This window comes from Ammodytes marinus, assembly GCF_949987685.1.
Source record: "Ammodytes marinus genome assembly, chromosome: 23".
NCBI lineage: Eukaryota > Metazoa > Chordata > Actinopteri > Uranoscopiformes > Ammodytidae > Ammodytes > Ammodytes marinus.
In genome coordinates, this window is record NC_137227.1 from 187,438 (window position 1) to 194,118 (window position 6,681).

The window sequence follows — 6,681 nt, forward strand, 5'->3', positions numbered from 1 at the left end:
CCATTGAAAAAAAAAAGTTCCCCACAACAGTCACCTCAAAAAATTCTTCTTTCAGAAAAAAGAAATTCGTAAAAAAATTCTTCCTATGTTAAAAAAAATCTTCCTCTCAAAATATAATCTTCCACCAAAAAGGAAAATTTTGCCCAAACTTTTTTTCCAAATGGTTTTCAAGAGTGTTTCACAGCTTGCCAAGCTGAACTCAGGATGCCAAACATTGCAATAAGAAGAATGTTTCGATAGCAGTTTTCATATGCCATTGAAAAAAAAAAGTTCCCCACAACAGTCACCTCAAAAAAATTCTTCCTTCAGAAAAAAAAAAATTCGTAAAAAAAATTCTTCCTATGTTAAAAAAAATTTTCGTCTCAAAATATAGTCTTCCACCAAAAAGAAAAAATTTTCTCAAACTTTTTTTCCAAATGGTTTTCAAGAGTATTTCACAGCTTGCCAAGCTGAACTCAGGATTCCAAACATTGCAATAAGAAGAACATTTCGGTAGCAGTTTTCATATGCCATTGAAAAAAAAAAGAAGTTCACAACAGTCACCTCAAAAAAATTCTTCCTTCAGAAAAAAAAAATCGTAAAAAAATTCTTCCTATGTTAAAAAAAATGTTCCTCTCAAAATATAATCTTCCACCAAAAAGGAAAATTTTGCCCAAACTTTTTTTCCAAATGGTTTTCAAGAGTGTTTCACAGCTTGCCAAGCTGAACTCAGGATGCCAAACATTGCAATAAGAACGTTTCGATAGCAGTTTTCATATGCCATTGAAAAAAAAAAGTTCCCCACAACAGTCACCTCAAAAAAATTCTTCCTTCAGAAAAAAAAAAATTCGTAAAAAAAATTCTTCCTATGTTAAAAAAAATCTTCGTCTCAAAATATAGTCTTCCACCAAAAAGAAAAATTTTGCTCAAACTTTTTTTCCAAATGGTTTTCAAGAGTATTTCACAGCTTGCCAAGCTGAACTCAGGATTCCAAACAAGTTGTACTTTCAATTATTTGCATTGAAATATAAAGCAGATTTCAGAAGCAGTTTTCATTTGCCTTCAAAAAAAGAATTCCCACTGTCAACCGAAAAAAAATTCTTCCTCCAAAAAAAACCAATGTCGATAAAAAAAATCTTCCTGTGATAAAAGAAATCTTCCTCTCAAAATATAATCTTCCACCAAAAAGAAAAATTTTGCTCAAACTTTTTTTCAGCTTTCAGTGAAATTTTATTGCTTCTTTCTGCAGCTCTCACTGAAATAAGGCTAATTTTCAACTTTGTTCAAATGTGCTGTAACTTTTGTTCCAAATGGTTTTCAAGAGTCTTTCATGGCTTGCCAAGCAGAACTCAGCATGCTAAACTAGTTATATATAGTATTTGCATTGAAATCTTAAGTCAATTTTATCATCAGCTTTCAGTGAAATTTTATTGCTTCTTTCTGCAGCTCTCACTGAAATAAGGCTAATTTTCAACTTTCTTCAAATGTGCTGTAACTTTTGTTCCAAATGGTTTTCAAGAGTCTTTCATGGCTTGCCAAGCAGAACTCAGCATGCTAAACTAGTTATATATAGTATTTGCATTGAAATCTTAAGTCAATTTTATCATCAGCTTTCAGTGAAATTTTATTGCTTCTTTCTGCAGCTCTCACTGAAATAAGCCTAATTTTCAACTTTGTTCAAATGTGCTGTAACTTTTGTTCCAAATGGTTTTCAAGAGTCTTTCATGGCTTGCCAAGCAGAACTCAGCATGCTAAACTAGTTATATATAGTATTTGCATTGAAATCTTAAGTCAATTTTATCATCAGCTTTCAGTGAAATTTTATTGCTTCTTTCTGCAGCTCTCACTGAAATAAGGCTAATTTTCAACTTTGTTCAAATGTGCTGTAACTTTTGTTCCAAATGGTTTTCAAGAGTCTTTCATGGCTTGCCAAGCAGAACTCAGCATGCTAAACTAGTTATATATAGTATTTGCATTGAAATATTAAGTCAATTTTATCATCAGCTCTCAGTGAAATTTTATTGCTTCTTTCTGCAGCTCTCACTGAAATAAGGCTAATTTTCAACTTTGTTCAAATGTGCTGTAACTTTTGTTCCAAATGGTTTTCAAGAGTCTTTCATGGCTTGCCAAGCAGAACTCAGCATGCTAAACTAGTTATATATAGTATTTGCATTGAAATCTTAAGTCAATTTTATCATCAGCTTTCAGTGAAATTTTATTGCTTCTTTCTGCAGCTCTCACTGAAATAAGCCTAATTTTCAACTTTGTTCAAATGTGCTGTAACTTTTGTTCCAAATGGTTTTCAAGAGTCTTTCATGGCTTGCCAAGCAGAACTCAGCATGCTAAACTAGTTATATATAGTATTTGCATTGAAATCTTAAGTCAATTTTATCATCAGCTTTCAGTGAAATTTTATTGCTTCTTTCTGCAGCTCTCACTGAAATAAGGCTAATTTTCAACTTTGTTCAAATGTGCTGTAACTTTTGTTCCAAATGGTTTTCAAGAGTCTTTCATGGCTTGCCAAGCAGAACTCAGCATGCTAAACTAGTTATATATAGTATTTGCATTGAAATATTAAGTCAATTTTATAATCAGCTTTCAGTGAAATTTTATTGCTTCTTTCTGCAGCTCTCACTGAAATAAGGCTAATTTTCAACTTTGTTCAAATGTGCTGTAACTTTTGTTCCAAATGGTTTTCAAGAGTCTTTCATGGCTTGCCAAGCAGAACTCAGCATGCTAAACTAGTTATATATAGTATTTGCATTGAAATCTTAAGTCAATTTTATCATCAGCTTTCAGTGAAATTTTATTGCTTCTTTCTGCAGCTCTCACTGAAATAAGGCTAATTTTCAACTTTGTTCAAATGTGCTGTAACTTTTGTTCCAAATGGTTTTCAAGAGTCTTTCATGGCTTGCCAAGCAGAACTCAGCATGCTAAACTAGTTATATATAGTATTTGCATTGAAATATTAAGTCAATTTTATCATCAGCTTTCAGTGAAATTTTATTGCTTCTTTCTGCAGCTCTCACTGAAATAAGGCTAATTTTCAACTTTGTTCAAATGTGCTGTAACTTTTGTTCCAAATGGTTTTCAAGAGTCTTTCATGGCTTGCCAAGCAGAACTCAGCATGCTAAACTAGTTATACAGTATCTCACAAAAGTGAGTACACCCCTCACATTTCTTCACATTTTTCTTTATATCTTTCCATGGGACAACACTGAAGAAATGACACTTTGATACAATGTAAAGTAGTCAGTGTACAGCTTGTATAACAGTGTAAATTTACTGTTCCCTCAAAATAACTCGACACGCAGCCATTAATGTCTAAACTGCCGGCAACAAAAGTGAGTACACCCCTTAGAAAAAATTTACAAATTGGGCCCAAAGTGTAAATATTTTGTGTGGCCACCATTATTTTCCAGCACTGCCTTAACCCTCTTGGGCATGTAGTTCTCTAGAGCTTCACAGGTTGCAACTGGAACCCTCTTCCACCCATTTATGACAGCATCACAGAGCTGGTGGATATTAAAGACCTTGCGCTCCTCCACCTTCTGTTTGAGGATGCCCCAAAGATGCTCAATAGGGGTTAGGTCTGGAGACATGCTTGGCCAAGCCATAACCTTTACCCTCAGCTTTTTTAGCAAGCCACTGGTCGTCTTGGAGGTGTGTTTGGGGTCGTTATCATGTTGCAATACCACCCTGCGGCCCAGTTAACGAAGGTTGAGTGCACGTGGTCAGCGTCGTACACAGAGGTTGGCTTTGGAAAATAGACGTATGAGTGCTGCCAGCATTGCTGAAGGGCTTGAAGGGGTGGGGGGGTCAACCTGTCAGTGCTCAGACCATACGCCGCACTCTGCATCATACTGGTCTGCATGGCTGTCATCCCAGAAGGAAGCCTATTCTAAAGATGATGCACAAGAAACCCCACAAAAAGTTTGCTGAAGACAAACAGACTACGGACATGGATTACTGCAACCATGTCCTGTGGTCTGATGAGACCAAGATACATTTATTTGGTTCAGATGGTGTTAAGAGTGTGGAGCGGCAACCAGGTGAGGAGTACAAAGACAAGTGTGTCTTGCCTAGAGTCAAGCATGGTGGTTGGAGTGTCATGGTCTGGGGCTGCATGAGTGCTGCCAGCACTGGGGATCTACAGTTCATTGAATTCTAACATGTACTGTGACATACTGAAGCAGAGCATGATCCCCTCCCTTCATAAACTGGGCCGCAGGGCAGTACTGCAACATGATAACGACCCCAAACACACCTCCGAACAACCACTGGCTTGCTAAAGAAGCTGAGGGTAAAGGTTATGGACTGGCCAAGCATGTCACCAGTCTTAAACCCTATTGAGCATCTTTGGGGCATCCTCAAACGGGAGATGGAGGAGCGCAAGGACTCTAATATCCACCAGCTCCTTGATGTCGTCATGAATGGGTAGAAGAGGGTTCCAGTTGCAACCTGGGAAGCTCTACTGAACTACATGCCCAAGAGGGTTAAGGCAGCGCTAGAAAATAATGATGGCAAAACAAAAAATTTACACTTTGGGCCCAATTTGGACATTTTTTCTTAGGGGTGTACTCACTTTTGTTGCCAACAGTTTAGACATTAATGGCTGTGTGTCGAGTTATTTTGAGGGGACAGTAAATTTACACTGTTATACAAGCTGTACACTGACTACTTGACATTGTATCAAAGTGTCATTTATTCAGTGTTGTCGCATGGAAAGATATAATGAAATATTTGAAGAAATGTTAGGGGTGTACTCACTTTTGTGAGATACTGTATATAGTATTTGTATTGAAATCTTAAGTCAATTTTATCATCAGCTTTCAGTGAAATTGAAACACTTGTACACTTGTACATAGTGTTTGTATTGAAATATTAAGAACTTTTTGGAAGCATTTTTCATTTGCCTTTGAAAAAAAAAAGTTCCCCACAACATTCATCTCAGAAAAATTCTTCCTTCAGAAAAAAAAAATTCGTAAAAAAATTCTTCCTTTGTTAAAAAAAATCTTCCTCTCAAAATGTAATCTTCCACCAAAAAGAAAAATTTTGCCCAAACTTTTTTTCCAAATGGTTTTAAAGAGTCTTTCACAGATTGCCAAGCTGAACTCAGGATGCCAAACAAGTTGTACATAGTGTTTGTATTGAAATATTAAGAACACATATGCCATTGAAAAGAAAAAAGTTCCCCACAACAGTCACCTCAAAAAAATTCATCCTTGAGAAAAAAAGAAAATTCGTAAAAAAAATTCTTCCTTTGTTAAAAAAAATCTTCCTCTCAAAATATAATCTTCCACCAAAAAGAAAAATTTTGCTCAAACTTTTTTTCCAAATGGTTTTCAAGAGTCTTTCACAGCTTTCCAAGCTGAACTCAGGATGCCAAACAAGTTGTACATAGTGTTTGTATTGAAATATTAAGAACATTTTGGAAGCAGTTTTCATTTGCCTTTGAAAAAAAAAAAAGTTCCCTACAACAGTCACATCAAAAAAATTCTTCCTTCAGAAAAAAAAAATCGTAAAAAAATTCTTCCTATGTTAAAAAAATTTTCCTCTCAAAATATAGTATTCGACCAAAAAGAAAAATTTCCTCTAGCTTTTTTTCCAAATGGTTTTCAAGAGTCTTTCACAGCTTGCCAAGCTGAACTCTGGATGCCAAACAAGTTGTACATAGTGTTTGTATTGAAATATTAAGAACAAATATGCCATTGAAAAAAAAAAGTTCCCCACAACAGTCACTTCAAAAAAATTCTTCCTTCAGAAAAAAAAAATCGTAAAAAAATTCTTCCTATGTTAAAAAAAATCTTCCTCTCAAAATGTAATCTTCCACCAAAAAGAAAAATTTTGCCCAAACTTTTTTTCCAAATGGTTTTCAAGTCTTTCACAGATTGCCAAGCTGAACTCAGGATGCCAAACAAGTTGTACATAGTGTTTGTATTGAAATATTAAGAAAACATATGCCATTGAAAAAAAAAAGTTCCCCACAAGTCACCTCAAAAAAATTCTTCCTTCAGAAAAAAAAAAATTCGTAAAAAAATTCTTCCTATGTTAAAAAAAATCTTCATCTCAAAATATAATCTTCCACCAAAAAGAAAAATTTTGCTCAAATTTTTTTTCCAAATGGTTTTCTAGAGTCTTTCACAGCTTGCCAAGCTGAACTCAGGATGCCAAACATTGCAAAAAAGAACGTTTCGATAGCAGTTTTCATATGCCATTGAAAAAAAAAAAAGTTCACCACAAAAGTCACCTCAAAAAAATTCTTCCTTCAGAAAAAAAAAATCGTAAAAAAATTCTTCCTATGTTAAAAAAAATGTTCCTCTCAAAATATAATCTTCCACCAAAAAGGAAAATTTTGCCCAAACTTTTTTTCCAAATGGTTTTCAAGAGTGTTTCACAGCTTGCCAAGCTGAACTCAGGATGCCAAACATTGCAATAAGAAGAACATTTCGGTAGCAGTTTTCATATGCCATTGAAAAAAAAAAAAGTTCACCACAACAGTCACCTCAAAAAAATTCTTCCTTCAGAAAAAAAAAATCGTAAAAAAATTCTTCCTATGTTAAAAAAAATGTTCCTCTCAAAATATAATCTTCCACCAAAAAGGAAAATTTTGCCCAAACTTTTTTTCCAAATGGTTTTCAAGAGTGTTTTACAGCTTGCCAAGCTGAACTCAGGATGCCAAGCATTGCAATAAGAAGAACG